This window comes from Vicugna pacos, chromosome 2, assembly GCF_048564905.1.
Source record: "Vicugna pacos chromosome 2, VicPac4, whole genome shotgun sequence".
Lineage (NCBI taxonomy): Eukaryota > Metazoa > Chordata > Mammalia > Artiodactyla > Camelidae > Vicugna > Vicugna pacos.
Genome location: NC_132988.1, coordinates 1,475,760 through 1,502,627, shown reverse-complemented (window position 1 = coordinate 1,502,627; position 26,868 = coordinate 1,475,760). Strand labels below are relative to the sequence as shown.

Here is a 26,868-nt window from a genome sequence, read left to right as displayed (position 1 = left end):
TCGCAGGACGCCCTTCTCCAGTTTATCCTTCTCCTGGGAGGTGGGCACAGTACATGCAGCCCAAGGTCTGGGCTCTCCCCTGGTGAGGGGCAGAACTCTCTTCTCCTTTGTCTTTACTCTTCAGCGAAGTGGTTACTGGACCCAATTCTTAATCCTGAGAAAGTGTAGCCTGTGTTACGGAAGAGCTGCTGGACAGTGAGGTTTCTGGGTGGGTTTTAATATCAGCTGATGCCCCAGGCAGGCACGAAAGCTATTACTCAGAGCTTCTTAGCCTGGAGTTGGGGGATGGCCCCCGCCATCCTCACCATGCTTTTTAAAAATGTGTTACTCCCCTCTTTTTCCTAGGTGACATTTTAGGTTATTGGGTCACAGATTGCTGGCACACTCATCCCTGTTCTCAAACATCTTTTAAACTTGGGTGAAGTGATAAATAGGGGAAGATGATTTACTGAAAGGTAAGAAAACTGAAATTTGCATTAAAGCTACATTCTGTCAATCTTTCTCAAATGATTTTTCTCTGATTCTAAATCCACGACCTAGTGAATGTTGTACTGTTGTGTAAATCATTGATCCTCACATCACATTTGTTGAGTGGTCAACGAGAATTTTTAAGTAGCTTATTCCTGAAAGGAAAAGATCAGGCTTTTCAGAATTCCTTGTCTGATGTCACCCAGGCAGTCACAGTAGAAGACAGAGCCGATATAAGAATCCCTCGGCTGCCTGAACTGCAAAGCTTCTGGGATTACTGATCCCTGAAATGCATGTGACTCTTGATGATATTCTGGGGGATGGTTTAAATGATCAGATTCTTCCAGTCCTGTAAAAGTGTTCCGTGGCCCCAGCCCCGGGAGAACTGGTCATAAGGGCCATATCTTGAGGGGTGGGATGGGAAGGCAAGGTGTAAGAGCTGGAATCACTGAGATTCAACACTCGCTAAACACAGACTCCAGAGCCTAATTGTTGTCAGGTTCTGTTCTGGATTTGAGAGTGTGTTCAGACATGATTCTTGCCCTTCAGGAGTCACTGCCTGGGTGGAAGTAACCTTTAGATAAATCTGAGGAGGATGGCAATTAAGTAGATGGGCTGTTTCGGTCCTCAGTGTGCCCAGGCTCGCTCTTCCAGGCACTCGTGGGACTAATGAGAGTCATGTTATTCACTCACTCACTGATTTATTATCCTTGAATTGTTCATTTTTCCCACAGTAAGTGAAACAAGGGATCAGGAACCTGAGCTTTGTCCCCTGTCCTATCACTGATTGTATCTGTCAGTCGGGCGCCCTGCGTATGCATTGTGAAATGGTGGTATTTCTTGCCCAATGGGGCTGCATTGTCAGTTCTTAGAATCAGGGGAGATACGTGGGTAGGACAGCACCCTGACACACATGGCACCCCCCACCCCGTGAGACAGCTTTGTCGATGCTCAGGTGACCCGATGTCGATGGCGGTGCTAAACCTGAGCATGTTTAGTGATCTTGGTGGCTATGAAAATACAGACTACCGGTCCCTAACTCTGGAGACTCTGAGGGTGTGCACCCCAGAATTCTGCATTTTAAGAAACACTTTAACTAATTCTGGTGAAGATGATCTGAGTGTCCCTCTGAGAAACACTGGTGTGCGAGGCACCAATATTTAGGATTCTCAGGGAGCGATGTCTTTTCAGGGTAGTCCAAGGGCCCTCACTTGTGACTTTTGCCTTGGGTTTATTTGTATGTGTTCAGAAGTGATGTCTTTCACTTCCAGTGCTTGTCAGCATGCTCTGTGCAGGGATTTGCTCTCAGTAGATGGCAAAAACTATGACTCTTCAGGTCACCGATCTACAGTGTGAACGATATTTTATTTTGGTTTTCTTTATAGCAATGCAGATTCTCCCGAGAAGAGGTTCAGACTGAACAGCTTTGTGTCAGACTTTGGAAGACCGCTGCTGCCCAAGGTGTTCTCTGGCAGGGCAATGACGAATCTCGGTCCCTCTTTCACTGCTACGTCAGTGAAGTGGACCACTTGGACAAGGCCAAAGCTGGTATCTCAACCATTGCCCTTGACAATGATATTCGGCTCCAGGAAGCCATCAGATGCAGCAGGTGGCCAGAGGAGGAGCCGAACAGCCTCATGAAATGTGACATCCCCAACTTCATCAACACGGACCAGAACTCTTCCTCTGGGGAAGATGATCTCCTGATTTTGGAACCACCAATTTTTCTAGAAAATAAGGAAGTTGCCCAGACCTCAAACAAAGACTTGAATTGAGAAACTGCTTTGTCAAGTGTCTTTCTGAAGATGTGAAGTCTGTCTTTGTATGGCAGGAAGTCCCCTTTCACAAAATTGTACGTGTTTCTGTCTGAGAGAGAGAAATGGAGGCAGACAGAAAGACGAAGAGACAGAAGAGAGCCCCCCTCAGAAGAGAGCTTGTTAAGGTGAGTTTTTGTGCCTTTAAAAATCATTTGGGGTTTTGGGGGGAACAAAGTATTTACACTGTCTCATTCTCCTCTTTGGAAACCTTGGCCCCGTCCTCAGTGTCAGCGTCCTTGAACGGGGGTTGGCACGGTGCGTTTAATTTGGCGCTGCCACTTCCACGCTCTGCCTTTAGCACGTTGCTCTGCCTGTCAGGGATGCCACCCTTTTAACTGTAAGGTGAGGAGTCAGGAGTAGGTGATCCATCCCAGCTCTGCTGTTTTGCAAATTTCTGATTTTGTATTCGGATGAGGCTGGGAGACACCCAGAGCAGTATAAACCAGGCCCTACCTCCTGCCTATTGCTGGGGCATCCCTCAGGTCTGTGCCTTCTACTCAACTCTTTACTGAGCCCAGCTTTTGTCAGGAGCCCAATTGCCTACCAGGATGGCAGGAGACTTGTCTCTCGTGGTCACGGTGGCCGACATTTCTATTAGTTGTGTTGAAACAACTCTTCTGAAATCCTCCGGCCACCTTTGGTCAAACCTGAGGGCAGTCCTACCATTCCTTTCCTAGGAGGAGGATCAATCCATGGTGCATTTTATGACAATCCTGTACCCAGGAATGCACGGACGGTTATCAGCTGAGTGAGGGGAGGTGCCTCTGTGTCCCTGTGTCCCTGTATCTCTGTCTGCTCACAGTGCCCTGCCACCGGCTACTGAACAAGAAAAGTGCTATTCACCATGCTGTGTGTTTTGCAGATGTGTAGGTGATAGAGGTGTGGCTCGTGTGTGGGCTTTGAGCTGGGATGTTGGAGGGCTTATAAATACCTCATCAACATGTATTCGAGGTGTTCTGGTGCCACACAGACTTGATTCATGAAGGCATCAAGCCTGCACACTGGTTTGGAAACAACTTGGTTTTGATCAGCCACACTGCATGCATGACTCACTGCTAATCTCTGGGTGTTTTTTTCATTTTAGATTTATTCACCCCGTGTCTTGCTTAAGCTAAAAAATACATTTATTTCAACAGAATATTCTCTGATTCTTTGTTTTCACACATCCAGTTTTTTAATTCCTTTAAAAGTGATACTGTGTTTATAATGCCTCCTAATTTCTATCATCTCTAGGTTCCCAGTGGCCTGAGCCATGCACCAGATTTGATGTAGGAACTGTTCCACCAAAAGAAATCCCTTTGCCATAATATCTCTTGAGGAAAATATTATTCTTTAAGACTCTAACAGTAAATCATAGAAGAAAGCATGGAACATTTCTTGTAGTTAATACATGTTCATGCAAAAAGAAATGATATTTTCATTAAACAATGTTGATTTTAATAACTTTTAAAAATGTGAATATTATTATTCATAATTTTAGTAACCAGATAAAACCATAGTTATTCATTATGAACATTGAAGACTATTTATACTGTCTCTTAATTAGAAGTAGCTTTATTAGAAGACTGAAGAGTATTTAAAAGATGGAAAAATACCAATGATGACACCATCATTTTTATTAACTAAATACCAAGAACTGTGCAGGGTTAAGATTTAACCCTCTGCAAACTGCCAAGTTAGCATGAGGTAGTTTGTGGATGCTGCCAGAAGACAGGAGACTCCCCCAGGATCAGAGAGAAAGGACTTCCTGCCAGCACTGCAGGCAGCCTGTGGTTCATGTTCATGTTGGTTCCTGAGTTCCTTTCCTATTGCTGTTGTAACAAAGGACCACAGACTCAGTGGCTTAAAGCAATACACATTCATATTCTCACTGTTCTAGGGTGAAGAAGTGCAAAGTCAATGTCAGTGGGCTAAAACCAACGTGTGGCCAAGGCTACGTTCCACACCAAGGCTCTAGAGAGAGATTCATCTTCCTACATTTCCCCTGTTGCAGAGGTGCTCACACTCCTTGGCACAGGGCCCTGTGGCACTGTGACCGCTGCTGCACTTTATATCTCTGTCTCTGACTATATAGATATAAAGAAAGAGTCTTCTACATCTGGTATTGACCCTTTTTCCTAAATGGACATTGTATCCCTATTTATGTGCAGATTAAAACCCCTTCCCGCCAGGTTGCGGTGGCATCAGCTCACAAGATGACCACTCTGGGCTTTAAGTGTCCTCTTTGTATTGTCACCTGGGATATTCTCTCTCCATATTTAGCTCTGTGTTACTTTTGTTGTTGTATTTTACCCGGCATTACTGAAAATTTTACTTAAAAGTGATCCTAATTAACTCTGTTTACCTGTTTCCAGAGCTGAAAGTTTCAGTTTTAGAGTATCTGTTTGATTTTTCTTAAAAATACATTCCAGTATATTTCTCTGGTGAAAGTCTTTACCCTGTTATCTATTCTCCCATCATTTCCTTATTTTCTTGAATATATTAAAAGTATTTTATAGCCTTTAGGGGTAACTCTGATGCCTACATCACCTGCGGGTTTACATCCTTTGTCTAATGCTTCTTATTCTCATATTATCCGTCATATAGTCTTGACATGTTGCATGTCTAGAAATTCTTTATTACATGGCAGACACTGCAGATCAAAAATCCATACATTATCATCCGTGAGAGGATTTCTACCTTCCCGTTAGGCAGACAGGGTGAGGGACTTATCATGTCACACCAATAAGGTGCTGAGTTGGATCAGGCCTGAAGTGCATTTTTTCTTAAAACAGCTTTGAGGTATACTTGGCAAAACAATTTTCACACGTTTAAAGTGTACAGCTTAATACGTTTTGACGTAAGTATATCCCCAAGAAACCATGACCACACTCAAGACAGTGAACATACCCATCACCCCAAAGCTTCTCTCCTGACTTTTGATGTCCCTCCCTCCCTCCACATCTCTTCCCCTGGAAACCATTGATCTGCTTTCTTTCACAACATATTGGTTTGCATTTTCAAGATCCTTGTATGAATGGATACATGCAGTATCTACTCTATGTTGTCTGACTTCTTTCATTCAGTGTAATTATTTTGAGAGTCATCTGTGTTGCTGTATTAATAGCTTATTTGTCTTATAGCAGAGTATTGTTCAGTGCTGAGTTTTTACTGAATAGTTTATTGTGGCCAGTGTTTGAATAGACCATCATTTCTTTCTGCACTTACTTCTTTATGGATGCATGGGTTATTTACAACTTGAGCTATTATAAATAAAATTGCAGTGAATATTTGTTTACAAGTCTTTGTATGGACATATGTTTTTCTTTTCTAAAGCACCAGATGAGGAATATCTGGGTTATATGGTACAAAGGTGTTTACCTTTTTTAAAGAAACTGTTAAAGACTTTTCCAAAATGGTTGTACTATTGTAAATTCCTCATGGTGTGTATCAGTTCTGGTTGCTCTACTTCCTTGCCAGCACTTTGTAAGGTCGGTCTTTCTAATCCTATTCATTCTAGTATGTATGTGAACTAGTATCTCACTGTGGTTTTTAAAAGCATTTCTCTAATGACTAATGGCATCTTTAATCAGCATTATTTCATATGCTTATTATCCATCTGGATATCTTTACTGAAGTGTGTTTCCTGGCCTCATTCATTCATTCAGGTGTTTGCATTATTATTGAATTTTGAGACCTTTTTATTCTGGATCAGATACAAAGAGAGACCATTATCAGATATATGATCTGCAAATAACTTCTGTCTATGGCTTGTATTTTCATTTGCTTAGCAGTGTTTAGAAGAGCTTTGAAGAGTCTTCATGTTGATAAAGTTCACTCTATCAGTTTCTTTTTAAAATAGATGATACGTTTGGTGTCATAGCAAAGAAATATTTGCCAAACCCAAGGACATAAAGCTTAAGCCTATGCTTTTTCTCCTAGCTGTTTTATAGTTTTAGATTTCCTATTAAGATCGATGATCCATTTTGAGTTAAATTTTGTATACTTTGTGAGTTGTGGATGAAAGTTCATGTTTTTTGTTTTTTTTTTTTGAGTATCACTATCTAATTTTTCCAGCACTGCATTTTGAAAAGATCCTTTCTCCACTGCATCCTTTTTGAGAATCAATTGTCTATATAAGTGTTGGTTTAGTTCTGAACATTCTATTGTGTTCCATTATTCTATTTTCCTGTTTTACACCAACACCATACTTTCTGATTACTGTAGCTTTATAAAAAAATTCTGAAAATCAGATTATGCAAGTCTTCCAACTTTGTTTTCTTGTTCAAAATTGTTTTGGATATTTGGGATTCTTTGAATTTTTATATGAATTTTAGAATCAGTTTTTAAATTCCTTACATCCTGTTCTGCCAAAATTCCACCCATATCTTTGGACATCCCCAAAGCCACATTTTCTGAAGAAGTCTCTCTAGATCCTAGGTGAAAGGAATTTCTCTTTCATCTGTGCTCCAATCACCTTTGATAATATTTGATTACATTTATTCATATTTGGCTGTATGTACTTGTCTGATCTTTCCAGCCATATAGTAAATCTCAAAAGATTAGGAATCTTGACTTGGTTCCCTCTGTCTGCTGAGAAACTAGTTCTATGCTTTGCAGGAGGGAGCCCTGCAGTAAGAGATATCTGCAGCACAAATCTAGCTCATTGCTTGCATATTGTCAAGGAATCCTGCAGATTTAGAATTGTTTATTGATTGTTGCCTCCAAGAAGGCTCAGTCTTTTTTATTTCTACTGCTACTGCTGCAGATTCAAAGAACAATGGGCTAATTATTTTCCAAATATCAAATCATACTCTCATTATGTTGTCACGCAAATTATGCGCTGCTTTGTCTCAACAACCTGCTTAGTGTTCACAGGCTCCTTCACTCATGGAACTTTTGGGAGAATGTCATATCCTTAGAGATAGCAATGCTGTCTTTGGCGACCTGAGCAGCAGTATCTGAACTCACTCCTGCTGTTTTTCCAGTGTCCCCTCTAGCCCTCCTCCAGCCCTCCATGGGGGGCCCTGCAGTTCTGCCCTAGAAAAGCCTGTTGCTTCTCAGAAAGTCTTCCCTATGAAACATAATCATGTCCTTCTTGTGGGAACATTCAGCCCAGAGACCTGACAGCAGGGGAAAATGTTTAGCCTGCTTTTGGTAGAACCTAAATTCTTCCATACTTGTTAGAAGCAAATCCATTGAGGAGACTGTTTTTGCATCTAACAAATCAGCATAAATATCTGATGAGGAAGATCAGCTTCCCCATCCCACTCAGTCATCATGTTGATGTGACACTCACCTTGGCTAACATTTTCTCCTGTGAGCAACGTAAAGTTCAAGACGTTATGAATGGCTTTTTGTTTCTCTTCCTTAGTCTTTCCACATTCACTGTGTCTTGTGAGATTATATGAATCCTGCTGATTTTCATCCCAGCACTAAACTTTTTAAAAGGATCACGTGTTTAAAAGGCTAGTGGACAATTTTTAGAAGACAGAAATCCTAAGATTTTGGTCCTAGAGTTGAATCTTGGTTAGTGGCGAATGAGAATTCCCTTTAAAATTTTAAATTCAGTGATATCAAGTTTTAAAAATAGTTAAATATTAGTCAATTTCATTAAACACTTTAGCAGTTATTTACTTTTAAGCCTGTTTCTGGGGCAGTTTTGCAATGATTCCCTCCCTTTATTGATTCCCTCTTTAACAGAATCCTTGACAGGCCCCTGTCATCATGGTCAGTATCATCATCATCATCATCATGGAACTGATTCCTCTGGAAGAGTCTAGGAAAATAAAGAGATGGACGGGGTTATGTATAGGTCAATGTGTGTATATAAAATAAGAACAGCTGTCAGACATTAGATGCAAGATACCCATTTCATTTAGAGAAGAATGTGGTCATGAAATCCTGATGTGGTGAATGAAGGAAGCAGTGGGAACAGGATAGTCAAAGGAAAAGAGGAGAAAGTGAGTGCAGCGGGGAGCATAGATCCTTGGTTAGGTGATCAGCACATTGTTGAGAATGAGGGGAGTGTGATAGCAGAATCACGTCCCTCCCCGGCCACAGGGTAGCCAACTGCGACATGTTACTCTACATGGCAAAAGGGATAACAGATATTTTAGGACAAAAATCTTAGAGGATTTCTGTCTCCTAAATTGTCTATTAGTTAGCCTTTTAAATCCATAATACATTATTAAATATTAGTGCATGGGCACAAATAAAAAGGATTCATATAATCTCACCAGACATACTGAATGTAGAAAGGATAAGGAAGAAAAACAAAAAGTCACTTATAAGTGCCTTGAACCATAAATTGCTCATGAGAGGAAATGTTACACAAGGTGAATGTCACAGCCACATACATAATACCTGAGTGGGATGGGGCAAGGGGATCCTGAGATGAGACAATAGGGTGAGTAGCCTGGATTGTCCAGGTGGGCCGAATGTAATCACAGGGGTCCTTAAACTGGAGGATATTTCCCAGCTGAGTTTAAAATCAGAGGGAGGTGTAGCCATGGAGCAATGTTCAGAAAGGCTGCTGACCATGAAAATGGAGGAAGTTGTGGGGCGCAAGCTAAGGAAGGTGTGTGACCTCTGTAAACTGGAAAAAAAAATAAAACAAGGAAAAAATCTCTTCTAGACCCTCTAGAAGGAAGGAACCCTGCTGGTACCTTGAATTTCGCCCAATGAGAACTGTGTTGGGTCTCTGACCTACACAGCCATAAGCTGATAATTCTGTGCTAGTTTAAGCTATTAAGCTTATGGAAATTTGCTACAGTGGTAATAGGAAAATAACATAGTGAGCGATAGTGTAAGGGATTAAAGGTATAGGATGGGGTGTGGAGAGAATTCTGACATTTGCACCTAAAAAACAACCAGGTGAAGTGGGAAGGTGTTTTAAGGAAGACCTACCTGGCAGGGCTCTAAAGCAGACTGGAGCAAGGGGAGCATTGGAGTTAGAGGAATCAATTAAACCTCTACCAGAAAAATAAGGAATAAAATGTAACAGGGCTTCAGTGTTAGTGGATGTAGGAATGGAAATGGGCAGAGAGATATAAACACTACTTTGAAATTAGCTACAGGTTTGATGACTGCATGTTAGGGAGAGTTAGCCGATGTGTGGACTGAATGTTTGCATCTCCTCAAAATCCATGTGACGAAACCCCATCTCCCAGGGTGATGGTATAGGGAGGCGGGACATTTGGGAGGTGATTAGTAGCATAAAATGAGGTCATGAGAGTAGAGCCCTCATGAATGGTATTAGTGTTCTTATACAGGGCCTTAGAGTGCTTGCTTCTCTCTGCTCTCTGGCCCATGAAGATAGTGGGAAGACAGCCATCTTCGAGTTGGCAATCCTCTCCCAGATACATTGAACTTGAAAGCCTCAGCCTCCAAACCGTAAGGAACATGCTGGTTGTTTAAGCCACCCGACCCACGGTAATTTGTTACAGCATCCCAGACTGATGAAGACAGTGGAGAATGCCACTGAGTTTGGCACTGATTGCCTGGAGAACGCTGAAACCCAGGGAAGTGGGCAGCACAGAAGTTTACTCATTTAATCCTGCCAAAACAGTAGGGGATAGAGTCTACATATTCCTCGCTATTTAAAAGGTAAGGAAAAAGAGGCACAAATAATAACAACGACAACAACAACAACAATAATTTATCCAAGATTCACACAGAACCCCCTGGAAGGAGAGTGAGAATTTATACTCACGCAGGCTGGCCCCAGAGCCCCTGCTCATAACTACTAAGTCAGATCGCCTTGCTTATGTGGGTCAGTGTTTCTCAACTGTGATATGAGGGTACTGTGTCCAGTAACATATAATTTCAAAATACCTCACTGTATGGGAATCATTAGTCGCAGGCATTACAAACCACAGAGAGCTAGACATACAAAAATAACCTGTTAGGGCAAGATAACCAATAATGTTTTTAAATATTATACCTGCTGACCCTTTGCAATAAAATGTTTATTTATAATTCTGTCTGGCTACAGAATAACATCATAATCCTGCATGTGGCTTGTGGCTCCCATGTTGGACAGCACGGGCCTAGAGAATTTAAATGACTTGCCCAGCCTTGCCCAGGAAGCTCGTGGTGGGATCAGAGGTATAGTCTGGGACTTTTCCTTCCTATCCAACAAGTTCCTCATGGAAGTTTAGGAGCTTCTCCTTTGGTGCCCAGCTGTCTATCCATACTTATGACATCTTGTCCGGTGTCCCAGCCTGCTCCTGAATATCAGCCAGAACCCACTTCTGCTCTTTTTTGGCCTGGTAATACCTTCTAGCAACTTCCAGTGCATTCTTGGCATAAGTTCTTACCTGGAAGGGTAGTGGCTAGTGATGGAAATGTGTCCACATGACAAGTTTTTCATGAACATAGCAGGAGTGGTCAAGAGAAGAAAACGTCAGGAAGACGAGTGGAAGCAGGTCATTTAATATACCAAATGCGTACTTTCAATATATTTTTGTGCTTCCGAGTCCAGGCTTGTTCTGCTCGTGCCTTACAGGCCAACATATCAGGAGACCAGGTTTTGGGGTAAGAAATAGCGACTTTAAATTGGAAAGCCAGCTGAGAAGATGGTAGACCAATGTCCTGGAGAACCATCAACCCAAGTCAGAATTCAGGCTCTTCTTATATTAAAAAGGGGTAGCGGGAATGCTTGGTTGTTGCAAACTTGGTGTGTGAATTCTTTGTTGTTAGAATCCTTTGTTCTTGCAGCTCTTCACCTGGGTCAGATCCGTGTAAATCTCCAACAAACAAATGTTATTTTCTATTCTGTATCTTGTTATCTTTATACAAATGGAAAAGTGTTAATATCCTTCAAAGTCAGAGCCTTGAGAATAGAGTTTCCTGTATATTTCAGGCTCTAGGCAACATTGTTTCACAAAAGCTGCAGAAACAACAAGACTAAGCCTAGGATAGAGGGCACAGGGTTAAAGTCAAAGGAACAGATCTAATATGGAGTCAGATTTTTTCTTTCCAATTTCAGTAGTGCCATGGAGAAGGCACTTTGGGCAGCTTTCTGTAGGATCCTGGAGGCTTTCTCTCTCAGCCTCTGTGTGCCTCTATTGAAAACCAGTCATCGCTATCTGGCCTGCTGGAAAACCACTCCGCCTGTTTTGCCCTGAAGATGTGTTCTGTTTATAACTCATCTTTACTCCTTGGAAAACAACTCAATAAAAACTCAGTTGGTTTTCCACCAGCCCTGGGCAGGGGTGAGGGATAGCATGTTATTATTTAAAAAAAAAATGTATAAAAGAAGTCTTAAAACAGCACTGGGAACATAGGAGAGAGACAATCAATGCTTCCTGGCTTAAATCAAAAGTGATGATTCAGTGATTCCATGTCTGCTGTATTTGCTGAGCTAGTTACACTTTACTCCATTACACTTTTATTTTAACTGAAAAAGAAATATATGCATATGGTTAAAAAATTCAAACAGAGCAAAAAATACTCAAGTGAAAGAAGTTTTCCCTCATCCTCTGTTCTTACACGCCTCCCTGGAGATGCCACTGTTTACAATCCTTTGTGTGCTTTTCCAGGTATGCTATGCACATTCCCAACAATGTATGTAAATTCCTTTAAAGTTTAACTTATTTTTAACATAAAGGGATTTAAATCCTCATGTGGCTTCTGCCACAGTAATAGAAAAGAACAAATCTGACTCCATATTAGATCTGTTCCTTTGAATTTAACGCAGTGCTCTTTCTCCTAGGCTTCATCTTGATTGTAAAACAGTGTTGCCTAGAGCCTAAAATATACAGGAGAGCCTATTATGAAGGCTCTGATCTTTAAGGGTATTTTAAACTTTTCCAATCATATAAAGATAACAAGTTGCAGAATAGGAAATAACGTTTGTTTTGTTGGAGGTTTACAGGGATCTGACCCAGGCAGATAGCTGCAAGAACAAAGGATTCTAACAAGAAGGAATTCCTACACCAAGAAGTTTGCAAAAACCAAGCACATAGGAAAGGAGCCTGAATTCTGACTTGCGGAGATGGTTTTCCAGGATATTAGTTTGCCATCTAGGTCTACAGAAACTTGCTATTCCATGCCCCAACACCTGGTCTCCCAACTTATTGGCCTGTCCTGCACTGAGGAGAATGAATTTGGACTCAGTAACACTTCTACCTACCTATCAAGCTGGGCACTGGAACTGAGGGCAGCTCTCACACACACAGGGGCCTACTGTGAGCCCTTGATTATTCCCCGAGGTTGGGGTGTGGTTTACCCAGGAGGGATGGGGACTATGCACCAAGAGCCAGGCAGTCAGCTCCTTCTGGGGCTCTGACATTTTACCTTCCGCTCCCTGCCAGCCCAACACTTGGGACAGTGGAACTAAGGCAGAGATCGTGCCTACCTGTTTCCCAGCGTGAAAAGGGGAATATGTACACTTCCCAAGGTAGTTATGAGCGACACCTGCGGGTGCTTGGTTCCTGGAGAAACAGTAAACCCAGCTCCTTGTGGGGGCAACGAGTGTGATACCCGTAGGGGTTCTGCAGAGACCTTAGCTGGAGGGCTGGGCCAGGGACGTAAAATATGAGCTGTGGGCATTGAGGGTTTAAGAAGGGTGCATAGGCAGGACTGCTGCCTCCTTTGCGGTGCCCCCAGAGGTAAAACGCTTTCTCCCCATCTCTGCTACTCTCCTCCCAACTCCAGATACCTGCCTTCTCTCTGCACCTCCTGTCCATCTGTCTCCCTCCACTTTTCCCCTCCTCCCCAACCCCTCCCATATCTTCCCTCCCTGGGTTCCCCACCTTCTCTCTCAGGACCCAGAGCGGATCGCTGGCCCTCCCACGCATGCGCAGTCGCTGCCAGCTGGACCGCGAGTTGGAAGCTCCAGCTCCAAGCCGGCGATCGGCCCCAAAGGCTTCTCAGCTCTGTCGCCCGGTAGGCCTTTGGCTCCTGCCTGGGGCCGGGGCCTCTGGCTGTGGAAGTGCAAGGTGGGGGGATGTCGGGAAAGCGGTCAGGCGGCTGCGGGAGGGCGGTCGGCGTGTCACAGCCCCCCAGCGCGCCAGTCAGCGTGTTTTCAGCTGAATTCCTCGGGCCAGTCCCCTCTGCCCGCGCCACCTGCCCCGGCGCCCCGGCCACAGCTGTCCAAGGCCAGGTGTGCCCCTGCCGCCTCTTGGCCCAGCCGGGCTCCCCTCAGTCCGCGGATGGCGTCCCCTTCCCCTCTCCCGCCCGCGAGTCCTCTCCTCCCGGGCTTCCTCTCCTTGGCTGCCTACCCGTCCGCATCACTGAGTGGGCTGTGTCCCGGGCGGGCGGGGTCTGCGGACCCGGACGGGGGCGGGCGGCTGGGGCTGGGGCTGGCCTCCGAAAAGGGCTGCAGCCCGCGTTCCCCACCCCCCGCTTTCCCTGACCCGCGAACCCGGGGCTGCCCTCCTCTCCCTTTCCCGATCCCTGAGGTCCAGATCAGCGGCGTGGGCGCTGCTCTCCAGGCTGAGAGCCTCCGGCTGTAACGCCCAGCTTCTCCTGGTGGAGTCGGGAAAAGGGAGCGCCAGTGCTGAGGGAGCTTCTGTCTCCTGGCTCAGTATTTCTGCCCCAGGTAAGTACCTTGAACACTTTCAGGTGTTATGATGGCGGTGCTTGTTGATGTTACGTGTTTTTATAGTAAGAGGGATTAAAGTGGTGAAAGCAGGGCTTGGTTCAGTTAAAAATGAGCTGAAGGCATGAGGCTGTGACATCCTCCATCCTTCATTCTCCCAGGGTGAAACGTGAGACCATCGATCTTAAAAAGATACTTACAGTCCCTAACTAGCCCAGCCCAGTTAGTGTGTGTTAACAGGAACAGCACCACCTGAGGCGTTGGAGACCCAGGGACGTTGCAGTCCTAAAGAGCTCCTGGCAAAATCTGGTTTGTTTTGTTTTGTTTTGTTTTGTTTTCTTAAATTGTGGGACAGACTAGTAGTATAGAGGGAAAAATAATTGGCAAGAAGGATTTTTTCATATAACAGCTTTATTGTGATATTGTTCACACACCATGAAGTCCACCCACTAAAATGTTACAATTCAGCAGCTTTTAGCATATTCACATTTGTGCAACCTTTATTATTCCAGAACGTTTTCATCACATCAGAAAGACCAGTGGAAATGCATGACCTATCCACCCCTACCCAGTGGTGGTTGTAAAGAAGTTTCTTGGCTGTTCCTGACCATAAATTAACTTGTTACATTCCATGAAATATCTGGGAGGAATTCTAATCAGAATTGCAATGAATCTGTCTATCAAAGCAGGAAGAATTAATGTCTTTATGGCATAAACTTCTTCTACCCATGAATATATCTTGGACCCTATCTTTTCATCTGTCCAGAGCCAGGCCTATGGGAAATCCTCATTAATTCTTGGGTTTGTGAATGATGAGATTCAATACATCGTTAGATGCAACTGAAGCCTTTCACAGAAGAGAAAAGTAACCTCGTAGAAGCCAAGTGATTCTCTGATATTTGGAATGAGTGGCAGCCAGTGCTGGAGTGTTCGAGTGGACTTGGTGTTTGCTGAGTTCTCCACCACCTACAGCTAAGGGGATTGCCGTGTGCTTTTACTTTTTTTTATGGCGTTGCTTTTATTTTTACTTATTATATAAAATTATTTTTTATTGAAGTGTAGTCAGTTTACCATGTTTTCTTCAGATGTACAGCAGAGATTCAGTTATAAGCATATGCATATGTATATATATGTCTTTCAGACTGTTTTTAGTACAACTCATTACAAGAAATTGAATATAGTACCCTGTGCTATATAGTAGGTCCTTGTCATTTAGTTTATATTTATTAATGTGTATCTGTTAATCCTCCCTTTCCTGCCTGCTAACATCAGTTTGCTTTCTATGTCCATGAGTCTATTTCTAGCAGCACCGTTGTTGCTAGTAATATATGTTGGTTGGCTGCTTTCCGTTTCATTAATTCCATCTTATGTGTGGGCGTTTTTCTTCTGGTGGGCCTGTGTGTGGTTTGCACACGTGAAAATAGAGATCTGTATTTGGGAGAACTCCAGGCCTCGTGTAGTCCCTGGTACAGAGCACCCACTGAACTGATGCTTGAACTTGGAAAAAAACAGCAAATGTTGGAATTTCCACTATGGTTGAGACTTCCAGCTTTCTATAACCTGTTTAGTCCACCTTAATGTTGGCTGCACCCATACTGGAAAATTTGGTGGAACTTCATGCTATGGTGGTATAGAGACAGGGCCTTGTATGCTTCTTCTCTTTCCTTTCTCAAACACTCATTCTCTTGGGCCTCCCAGATCCTCCCCCAGAAGGGCCCAGGGCTGGCTTGGTGCTGTGCTGAGGCAATATTTGTTAATAAGTCCCTTTCCTCATCTCTTCTGAGCCTCCTTTTCCTTCTCTGCACAATGAGGGCTTAGACTAGATAAGCGCTTTTCAGTTTCTTTTAAAGCCATGTTTCCTTTGAGAAACAGAAAATGCAAATCTCTCCTCCCATCCCAACCCTTTAGATTTTGACACGTCCTCCAAGGAGTGACATAGCTCTTTGTGGTAAATTGATGATTGTGATTCCACGTGGCACAGAAAAGACTCTTCAGAGATTTATTGCAGGGAGAGGGCAGGAAGGGGGCAGTATGTCACACTTCGCAGTGTGAGCACTGGAGCAAAGGCTTGGGTTTAAATACGGTGTTTGACGAGGCCTCTCTCTAATCTTGCACAATGTGATAAACCTCTCTCCCTAGTTTCTTAATGTGTCAAGTTGGCGTGATAATATTTTAAGGCTTTTGTGAAACATTATACACATAAGCCATTTGTGTCTCGGTAGATACAAGACCTGCTAGAGAGTCAGGGATTTCTTTAAAAATATATATATAGTCAATAGCACTTTGTCTGTGTGTATTTTGAAGTTCCTGGAGGGTGAGGGTTGAGTCTAAAGTCCATCATGGGACAGGTGACCGAGGGGTCTGTGTGCCCCAGATTGCCCCCTCCTCCCCAGTCTTCTTCATCAGTCCAGGATGAAGTTCCCTCGTAGATTTACACAGAGGTCTTGTGGAAATGGCTTTTCGTTTTATTGTTTCACCAAGGAGGGTTGCCATCATGATCTGTGTGATCAGATTTTGGTGAACTGAAGGCTATGCAATTGGGGATTTCTATTTCATAAAAAGAAAAAAATTACAAATACAAATTAGACCTAGGGTGATGGTAGGGGATATTGAAAGTGGGGACCAATAGCTTTGTTAGCTTTAGGTGCAGTGGCCTCTGGCCACGAGAAACCTTCCTCATGCTCTGAAGTTGGAGGGACCAGTGGGTTCAGTGGGTATATTTACTGAGTGTATCTCATGGGCTGCGCATTATCTTATTTGTACTGTCTGTTCCTTATTTGAGACAGTGAGCTCATTTAACCTCAATAGCCTCTTTAAAAAATTAGACTTTTTATTTTTAGATGTAATGTAGATTCTCATGTAGTTGTAAGAGATAATATGGAGAGGGCCTATGGACTCTTTGCCCAATTTTCTTTAATAGTTCCATCTTGCAAAGTTGGGGTACCATTCATTCGTGACTCACTAACGCTTTTATGTTTGTGTTATTGCCCTCATTTCTATTTATGAATAAACTGGTGTTTAGAGAAGCACACAGGCCTGCCCAGGTCACCCACGTGGTTAGTGTAGAGTCGGGTGGAACGTGGGCTTGGCATTTCCAGGCAGTAACCTTATGATGGTCTGTGGCAGGAAGCAGCATTCAGTTTACTTGTTTATTCATTCATTCAACAAACATTTATTGAATAAACTGTATGATTCAGATGCTTTCGTAGGGTTATCTGATTCTTCAGCAGTATGGAGAATCAGGTAATGTTTTCTTTTTTTTTTTTTAATATGAGAAAAATATCTCTGAGAGGTTATGATCTCTCCAAAGGAAAAATAGCCCTTAAATGAGGGATAGCACATTTGTATATTTCCTTCTTATGCAGGTGGTACCCTAGGCATTTTACAATTGCAAACTTCCATAATCCAGATGTATTCTTGTAAGGCAAGGATTTTTTTTAATTGTTTTATAGTCAAGTTTACAATGTTGTGTCAATTGCAAGGTGTTTTTATTTTCAATTTTTAATTGAAAAAATATTTTTGAGGGGGGTAATAAGGTTTCTTTATTCATTTCATTTTTTAAAATGAGGTACTGAGGATTGAGCCAAGGTCCTCGTACATGCTAAGCACGTGCTCTACCACTGAACTGTACCCTCCTCCCCAAAGCAAGTTTTCATACCCATTATTCTGCACCTTCGGAGTTCAAGTAAATTGGAGTTGAAATCCAGATCTTTTGATCCCACTATGGTTTTTTGCATTATATCCTGCTGAGAGGTGGGGAAGCAGTTCCTTTATTCATTCCTTTATTCAGCAGTTTTGAGCACTCACTTTGCATTAGGGCCTGGCTAGGTGCTTGGAAACAGAAAACAAGAAATGACCCTTTTCTGCAGGGGATGGAAGCCTAGACCAAAAGCTGGGTAATGTGATCTTAGCTACATTATCCATGTGCAGACGCTGAGGGCAAACTTACCCCTGATTTGCTTGGGCTTCCCTTGCCTTCTGGCTGGTGCAAACCAGGTCGCCTCAACCCAGTGAGGCCCGCAGCCCACAGCACAGTATGTACATCGGTTTACTCTCCCCTCTCGGCAGGGCCTGTAACATGAGCGCCCCTGACTACGTGCAGTGTGCTGAGGACCACCAGACTCTCCCCGTTGTGGTCCAACCAGTGGGGATCATCTTAGAGGAGAATTTCTTTTTCATTTATAATGGAATCTCCTTGGTGAGCCAGATCAGCCCGTGCGGATCCCAGTGGGCACTCTGTATCTACTATAGGTATCACTATGGGCCCGAGAATGGACGGAGTGGCTTCCAGACCCACTGCAATGTAGTGGGCCTTGTCACCATTACTGACTGCCTCTTGGCCAAGGCCTTCTAGAAGCTCCAAGCACAGAGGAGCTGTATGGCACCACGCTCTACGACTCTCAGCTCTTTGTCTTTGTGCTGTATGGGGAAGTGGCCAAGCAGCTGTGCGCCGACGTGACCTTCAAAGTACGAGGACTGCAGGGTGGTGGAGAAGAGGATCGAGGACTTCACTGACTCACTCTTGATCTTGCCCAAGTGGCTGGATGGGGCCCCCGAAAAGTCTGGGGAGAAGACCCCCCTCCTGTACATCCTGTTTGAGAAGGAGGACTTCGTGGGACTGGACACAGACAGCAGGCAAGTCAACCTGAAGGTCGGGCCACCCTGGCTGTGTGAAAGTTTGCTTCCCAACATCCAGAAAGGGATCAGCAAGGAGGAGGGCTGTCTTGTAGCCAAGGCGGGAAGGAGGTGCAGCCCGCCGGTTTTCAGACGTTTAAAAGTAAATCCGCCTTTGTTTCAGAGAGATCCTTTGAGGGTTATTGTGGACACTTACTCCCCCTTTTCAGCCAGAACACTTGGTGGGACCCCTGGAGTTGCAGTGCAATAGAGTAGCCACAGCCACTGATGCTAGGAGCGCTGGGGAAGAGGCTGGTCTGAGCTGAGATGTGCTGTAGGTCAAATGCACATCAGACGCTGAAACTTGTCTAGTAAAAAGAATATAAACTATCTTGTTACTTTCTATATTGATTACATGTCAAAATGATAGTATTTTACATACAGTAGAATAAGTAAGATCTGTTCTTAAAATCAGTTTCTAGTTTTTTTCTCTTTTTTTTACTTTTTAAACGTGGCAACTGGGAAACGTTATTTACATGACTCTCATTTCATTCCTGTTGGACAGCCTGTCCTTGGACAGTTTCATCCCTTTGCTTATAGATGAGACTCTGAATTCTGAGACGCAGAATGAGGATTTGGTTGAGCTGGGGGTGGAGACGGTGTCTCCTGCCTCCCAGGACCAGCACCAGCACAGCTCAGGCCCTCTACCCTGCCTGACGGCCGCCATGCCAAATTAGGACATCAGAAACACTGCCAGGGCCTTCCGAATGAGCTCCTTACGCAGGGAAATTGGTGTCACGGAGAATGGGACAGAGCAGGGAAAAATTCGTCTTCACTTTTTCCCTGTGATTAGGTCAAAGGCCCCACTCTGCCTTGGAAGTGCAGACGAGCTCTTCTGGGCTGTCTAGAGCCTCACAGGCTACTATGTTTCCCTGTGTATCTTTCGAGCTGTCCCTCTGGCAGAAGAGGATGAGATGTCTTTGACGAGAGGTGGTCCCCCTTTGCTGGGGAGAGTGAGGGAAGCTGTGACCCCCGGCCTACGGCCTCAGGCCTTGAGTCTGGAGAGCGCCCATGGTGGTCCCAAAGGTGACGGTCGGAGGACATGGCACATGCTGCCAGGTCCGCTGTGGAGGGGGTGCTCTGTGATTCTATGTGATTCTAAGCTCAGATTCTACTTTCTGTTTGTTGGTAAGTTGGAGGAGAAGATGCCAGAGAATTGATAAAAAGAAAGTCCACACCAGTCCTGTGAATGACAGGCACAGGGGATCCATGTCCCACCGGCGTGTGGTGCCTGGCGGGCTCTGGATTAATTTTCACTTCCTCCACGGACATGCCTCTGTGGCTTAAGGAAGGGGAGAGGCATGTCGTGGCCATGATCTGTACTTGTCCTCGTGGGGCCCTGTGATCTATGCGCCCGCACTCCCCTTCTGCTCCTTGTAGATGAGCTGGCAAGTTTAGTGGCCTGGGCAAAGTTGAGGGCACAGCTGCCAGCACCGGCCACTCCCAGACTGGCTCTGTTCACCTCACCTGTCAGCTCCTGCTGAGCCCCCAGGCGTTAGTCAATGTAGGTGCATCGGTGCAACGTAAGGGAGGACCACCTTCTCCCCCTGGGCAGACTGGTGAATGAGCAGTGGAAGCCCGGATCCCTGCCCCAGCCCCCAGGCCAGTGCCTCCTCTTTTGTCATAGGAGGAACTGGTGACATTTTTGCTCAGCAACTGTTTGGCTCTGAGTCTGCAGACCCACCAGAGAATGCCAGCTTGTTTTTCCCTTTTGAAGTCTCTCCTTGGGATGTGGCGGAGTAGCTGGATGTGTGCTTAGCCCATACTGGTTGACACTGTCACCATTGTTTACCCAGAACCTCGTGTACCAGGCATGGCTCCCGGCATCAAAATACAGCAGCGCATTAAACCTACCTCCTTGTGGGTCTGTCTGTTTTGGTACCATAAGGGCTCAGCCAGCATCTGAACGTCAGTGAGGTAACGCGGCTAGTGAGCTGGGGTCAAGCAATTTCTCTTCCAGTCACTTTTACTCCATTGTTGCTTTTACTATTCCACAGTCATTAATTTTTAAAACAATGCTTTGGTGCAGGAGCAGTGCCTAAATCTCCCCTGTTTCTCTTGGTGGCAGTGAGTAAAATTGTCCAGCTTGTAATGTGACCACATTTTGTATCTCAAAAGCTGTCTACACGCATCTAGGTGAAGTTTTGGTTTGGGGCGCTGACCACGTTGGAGTCCCCCGCAGCCCCGCTCCCCTCAGGCCCCTGCGTTCCCTGGATCAGGAGTTGAGGGTGGGTCTCACCATCCCCACGTCCCTGTCCTCATCACACTCACGTAAATTCTTGTAAATGCTGTCAGTTATTTTTGTTCTCGTGTGTTTCTAATTTTCGCTGTTCCTCTTTTCCTTTTTCGATTTTCCTTTTTCTCTTATACTACACTGTGAGCATGTTGTTGGGTCTGAAAATGTGGGCTGTGCACACCCTGCATTGGAAATAGCCAGATCGCCCTCTGTGCTGTCTCCATGGCTTTAAAAAGCGAAAACTTAATAGTTGCCTTGATCCATATATTATCCTAGTCATCTTTTTATTTTCTAGTTTTTTGGAATTTTTGCTCTGTTAGCCCATCGCCCAATGGAGTTTGATATCTGTTAAATTCCTTGCTTTGAGGAACCTGTTTGTTCCTCCTTATATTTGGTGACATATGCGCTCTTACTAATTTTGTTTATTTGTTTTGAAGAAGTGAGATGCGAATTGATTTAGGCAGTTGCTGAGGGATTTTTTTCATAGAGTATTTAAACTTGGAAAGTCAAAATCTGCAGCACCTTGCTTGATTCTGTGTTTTACACAAACGTGCTCTGCACGTGGTTCCTGGCTGTCACTGTGTGATGGGCGTCACGGCGCTGCCTGGCCGGCAGTCACTGGTGAGGAAGTGGTGGGCTCGGGGCTGAGCAGCTGCAGGGGATGCTGTTGGAGGAAGCAGTCACTTGTTTTTTGTTTTTTTGGTTTTTGGTTTTATTTTTGCATTCACATTCCCAGTGCCATTTACTTTACTTTGCATTCTTAGAGGGGCAGGAGCGGGTCTAAAATCCATGCCACTCTTCTGTTCCCTTTATGAGGCTGGTTTCTCTGAGTATCAGGACAACATGGCCTTCTCCTTAGTAGCTGGCTCACCTGGATCTGGTGGACACAGGGACCGCTAAAGAGGACCGTAGCTTCCTCTCTGCTTCGGCCAGTGGGCATTCAGAGTCGGGTCTCTGTTTGCCTCAGCAGCCGTGCAGGCCTCCCTGCACCTGCCTTTAATTTTACCCCTTTTTGTCAGTAAGTAGCTGAATCTGTGTCTGTTGCAACTGATTCCACCACTGACTGCCATGTCGTTATTTTGCGGTAGTGAGTCTCCAACACCCCCGTCAGCCGTGAAGGGACCTTGCATTTTCACCCCCACCCTGGTTCAACTCACCCAGGGGAAGTGTTTGGCCACCACCGTCATACTGGCCATGAGACCTTTTTTCTCCTTTCATGCTCTGGTCCAAATGTGGACACTTCATCCTTCACTGACTTGGTCTCGCTTGAGACAGGCCAGACTTTCTAAAAGAATGCATCACATTCTGGGGGGGGGAACAGAACAGAAGTAAGAGCCGCAAGTAGGATTCTAGGCTGTCCGGGTTGGCAATGCAGGCTGGGATCTGTGATGGCCGGGCTATGCCCTGGAAACAGGCCTTTCCCGTGGCTCCCGAGAGACCAAGGGTCGGAGCGAGAACAGCCTTGCCTGGGTTCTCCCATCCTCATCTGCTAACTGACAGGAGTGTCAGCTTATTAGGAGCTCCCCCAGACCTCGGGGCCTTCAAAGCTCAGACTACAGGAGAAAGTTGAGTCCCTTCTCCTGGTCCTCCTTTTTGAGAATCCAGTGCCTTCTGAAGTGACCGGCGGCAGGAGATGCCTCCCCCTCAAGGGAGCTCCCTTTGGAGGACTGTGACTCAGTGCACCTTGCTGTGAGCTTGTGGGTTTCCGTCCATGGTCCCTGCAGAACCAGTCTTGAGACTGGCTTAGCGACAGAAATGACAAGACTGATTCCAGGGCAGGGCCGGGTAGAGGGAACAAGGGAAATTGAATGTGACCTCAAACACCTAGGTGGGTGCTGGGGCTGTTACTAAAATGGGAAGCCTGGGCGGTACCGGCTAGGAATCGAAGTCTAGAGTAAATGGTGGACATAAGGCTTTTTTTTTTTTTGACATAAAGCATTTTTAAGATGCCATTTGTCATTCAAGTTAGGACTTCAAAGAGGCACTCGGGTCTGTGAGCCTGGGGCTCAGGTGAAGGAGCCGGACTAGAGATACACGATGGGAGTCATCATTCTTAGGTGGTGTTCACAGCCGTGCAAGTGGATGAGCTCATCTCAAGAGGTGCAAACTGTGGCTGGGGGGGGCAGGGTTGTGCCTGGTTTGGAGGAAAGCCCAGACCATGCAGCTTGGTGTGTCAATCAGTGGCGTTTACGATTTTCAGAGCAATGGCATTTATCCTTAAGTTCTGGGGGGTGAGCAGAGCCACCCAGGAAGAAATCTGAAGGGAGGGTTGTGGCCACGTGTGCGCATCTTGGGAAGATCCAGAGGCTGCAGGGTCCTGGAGGGGATCCTCCTCAGAAGCTGGAGTTGGGGTGGGGAGTGGGGAGATGGTAGTCACACTCTCCTGTGGGGAAGGGAGGGAGGCCTAGGGAGTCCGCACCCTAGCGGACTCTCTTTCCCATGAACAAAAGGCAATCAGACAGAAGATTTGAGGTGAGAAGGGATGGGCGCGGGGAGAGGAGCAAACCTGGAAAAAGGTGGTTGAACAATTCTGGAATCGTCTCCCTGCAACATAGAGTTAAAAAAACCCAGACTTTTAAGAACATTGATAGTGACTGGGGAGGAGATAGTTCTTTTTCTGGCCTCCTAAGGGTAAGGCATGTATCCAGGGATACACAGAAGAATCGGGCAGTCTGTTCCGGGGGCTTCACCCTTACCAGGGGGAACAGTGCAAGTTTAAAGGGGGAGAAGGTCAGCGGAGTGAAACTAGCCAGGAGCCGTGTCAGGTACCATTCGGCCGCCCTTCTTGGATGTTGCATTCACATCCATGCCTCCCAGGCGGGCGGTGGCAGCCCCCTTTTGCAGATTGTGAAGCTTTCTCAGAGGGGTTAAGGAATTGGTCCATTTAGCGGCTAGTAAATGCTGTAGCAGGATTCAAGCAGGGCCTTGTCAGACTTCAAGGGCATGTTCTCTCTACTGATTCCGGTACCTCCCCGTTATGCCTGGAATGGTGAAGTGGGTCAGTTTCGTAGCCTTTCAGAAAAAGTACGATTTAAGTGCCTCAGGACTGTTTCACAAAGCTCAGTGTTCTTTGATGGTTCGGATGCACCGCAGTGCTTTACGCCCTACAGATGTAAGGTCTTACACCTTTGATGATGACGTGGTTGCAAATGACGTACAGGTGCAAAACCAGACTTAGCAGCTTCTGAAGGGAAACACTCCAGTTCTCCCTTGATCCTCTTTCTTCCGCGGGATGTAACCTACTGCAGTGTAAGCCTGAGCTTTCCGTATGGAGTGAGGGTTTGATATCCAAAGTTAGCATAAAACAGTCAGATGGAAAAAATCGAAGATGACAATATATTTTTGAGTTCCATTAGACAAGATATACTATTTGTTAATGGCCCATAAAGCAAATGAAATTGAGTACAGAACATTGCATTTCTTACTTTCTACCGAGAGCTGTCTTCCAATGTAAGGTTGTCTGCTTTGGAACTTCAGCTCAGCCACTAGGTCGCCTGTCAGAGTGTTGGTGTGTTTGCATTTACACAGTGCATGTAATCTGGGCTTCCTTAGCCCCAAACACTCCAGTGCAGAATCATAGGCTGTAGCCATCACTTAGTTATACAAATACTTCTAAAACTATATGATACCAAAAAAATAAATAAAAATGAAAAGAGAGAGGGAGATTGCCTATATCAAATTTCCCTTGGATTTTAACTGCAAACTGTTGCTAAGCAGCTCTGGTTTCCTTTGGATATGAATATATACATTTCTTTGAATGAAACTTGGATTTTAGACTTGAACACCAAGCTCTTGATTTCCATGAGCCACAAAAATCATAGCCAAATGACACACGTATGAAACATTTTATTCTTTTTTTCTGAGACAGATTCCTTGAATTTGGGACTTGGGCTGTGATTTTGTTTTTTGCTCTTCCCACCCCTCTTGTCACCTCACTCCTTTTTCCCATGTGGCCTCCAAAAGGTCATGGTCTCAGAGGAGCAGGTGGACAAATACCAGTTGGTCGCCAAGCAGTGCTGCTGTAGACGGAGCCCAGCCAAGAGCTAAAGGACATCATCAGGGAGGACTTCCTGGAAGAAATTGGCTCTACATTCAGTTCTGAGGACAGAGTAAGGGTCAGCCAGGAGAAGGAATCAAGAGGGTGACTCAGGTGGCAGGAGCAGCCTGGGTAGAGGCCTGGAGGCTTGTGGCGTGTGGACACGGGGAGAGTGCCCTATGTGGTCCAGGGTGGTGGGTGCCCCTGCTGGGAAGGACACTGGAGAGGGCCTAGGCGTGGAGGGCTTTGGAGGAGCTTGGTTTTTACTAGAACTGACACAGAGGAGGCAGTGAAGGTTGTCAGCAGGAAGTGACTCTCAGGAGAGCAGCTCTGCCTGTCCCTTTGAGCCCCACCTCTTCATTCATTTATTCATAACACATGCAGTACTGAGTGTCTAGGGGAGAGGAGGTGGACCCACAGTAGTAAGCAAAATGTACTTGCTTCTTGAGAGCTTAGTAGTGTCAGAAGTTGACTTAGTTTAGAATGTTCTAGGGACACAGCAGGGCACCTAACCCAAAGTGCGGAGGTTGGAGGAAAGGAAGGCTTCCTTGACAAACAGTCAAAATGAGCCTGGAGGCAAGTGGGAATTAGCAGCATGTCACGGGGCCCCTGAGGTCACTGGGGACCTGGGTACTGAAGTGAGGCTGGGCAAGCAGGGTCGGGGGTGGGGCTAGAACTCTTCCAGGGAGCCTCTGAATGGTTTGAAGTGGGGCTGATGTAATCAAATTTGTGCTTTAGGAAGGCTGCCTTAGCTCTGTGTGTGTGTGTGTATGTGTGTGTGTAGCGGGGAAGTGGGAGAGGGTGCCATCAACTGGGAGGGTCATTAGAAGACCATTCATTCAGGCTCAGAGGCCACCAGGGGGAGAGGGGCCTCGAGGCTGCTTGGGGATGGCAGGGGCAGTGTGGATGCCGGATTTCCTTATGGGGAGGGCTTGTTAGTGGGGTTGCTCTAGCGACACCTTGTGGCTGGAAGAAAACAGATGGAGGCCGCCAGGTGGACTTACCTCTTCTCTCCTTCCCTGCCTTGTGTGATGATCTCAGCTCAGCCAACATATGGAACAGAAGGGCTGAGTTCCCGAGTAGCCCAGGACATTGCTGAGCTCGTTCGAGTGAGATCTGATAGGATTTAGGCTTGTTTTGAGATCTGCATGTTCACTTAGATAGAAACGTCCCGTGTTTTGGATTTCCATAGGGGTATTAATTCTTGATTAAGATTGCTTTCTTGGTGAGAGGAAATTTAATACAACTGTTGTCTTTCTCAAAAAAAAATCTCCTTTAAGAAATTTAATATTCAAAATAATAGAAATATTTTAAAATGATAAACTAAGGCTTTCGTGTAGTTTCTTCTGTTTTCTAAGTTGATATGTAGGTAGAGCCTTTGCATTAGTTAATAGCACATTTTTGTCAGTATTTAAAGAGCTGTTAGTGAGCGCCCCAGACCCCACTTTTGAAAGCATCATTAAAGCTTGCTCTGAAATACTGAAGTCATATAGGTCTTGTTTGCAGAAGCCAAATGTTTGTTTTATAATCTGCCGCATAGCTCCCTTTATAAAACAATAATAGGTTCAAATTATGAAAGTGGAAGATAATTGATTTTTTTTAAAACTCAAACATAAACTTTCTTGTGCTAATGTTGCAACTGGAAATTTCGAAAAGAAAAATCCTACTCTAATATCATCTACGTGAAATACATATATGTCTGTCATGTTTGAAAAGTAACTGCTCAGTGGTTTTTGAATTCAGGATCATTCCAGCTCAGATACTGGCAGTGATGGTTGCTGGTTTTCAATGGAAGAGCCTAAATTTTCATCCTTAGCTTTATTCTTTTCTTTTTCTTTTTCTTTTTCTTTTTCTTTTCTTTTCTCTCTCTCTCTTTTTTTTTTTTTTTTTGGTAGTGCGAGGGTTGAGTAGTGCTTTGCCAGCATGATTTTGGGGCAAATTGGAGGCAGATGTCGTGCACCAGCAGTGAGATATTTCCATGCATTTTACTTTCCGGACATCACCAGGGAACATGTGTGGTTTGTGCCTGCAGAGTGGGATCCTGCAGGACTCCCTGGTCCATCACTGTTATGTCTTGGAGCTGCTCCGGTCTGTGAATGATTTTCTGTGG

The 26,868-nt window shown here is 45.0% G+C and overlaps 1 protein-coding gene across 1 annotated transcript in view; it reads left to right on the top strand.

The window, feature by feature from the left end:
* Nucleotides 1-13,667: 13,667 nt before the first annotated feature.
* LOC140688692 (trafficking protein particle complex subunit 9-like) overlaps nt 13,668-26,868 on the top strand; it is a 175,171-nt gene continuing 161,970 nt past the window's right edge. The window contains exons 1-2 of the transcript XR_012063431.1: nt 13,668-13,812; nt 14,325-14,585. The gene's annotated coding sequence lies outside the window, so the exon portion shown is untranslated. Of the gene's footprint in view, nt 13,813-14,324 lie in introns of the transcript that reaches the window.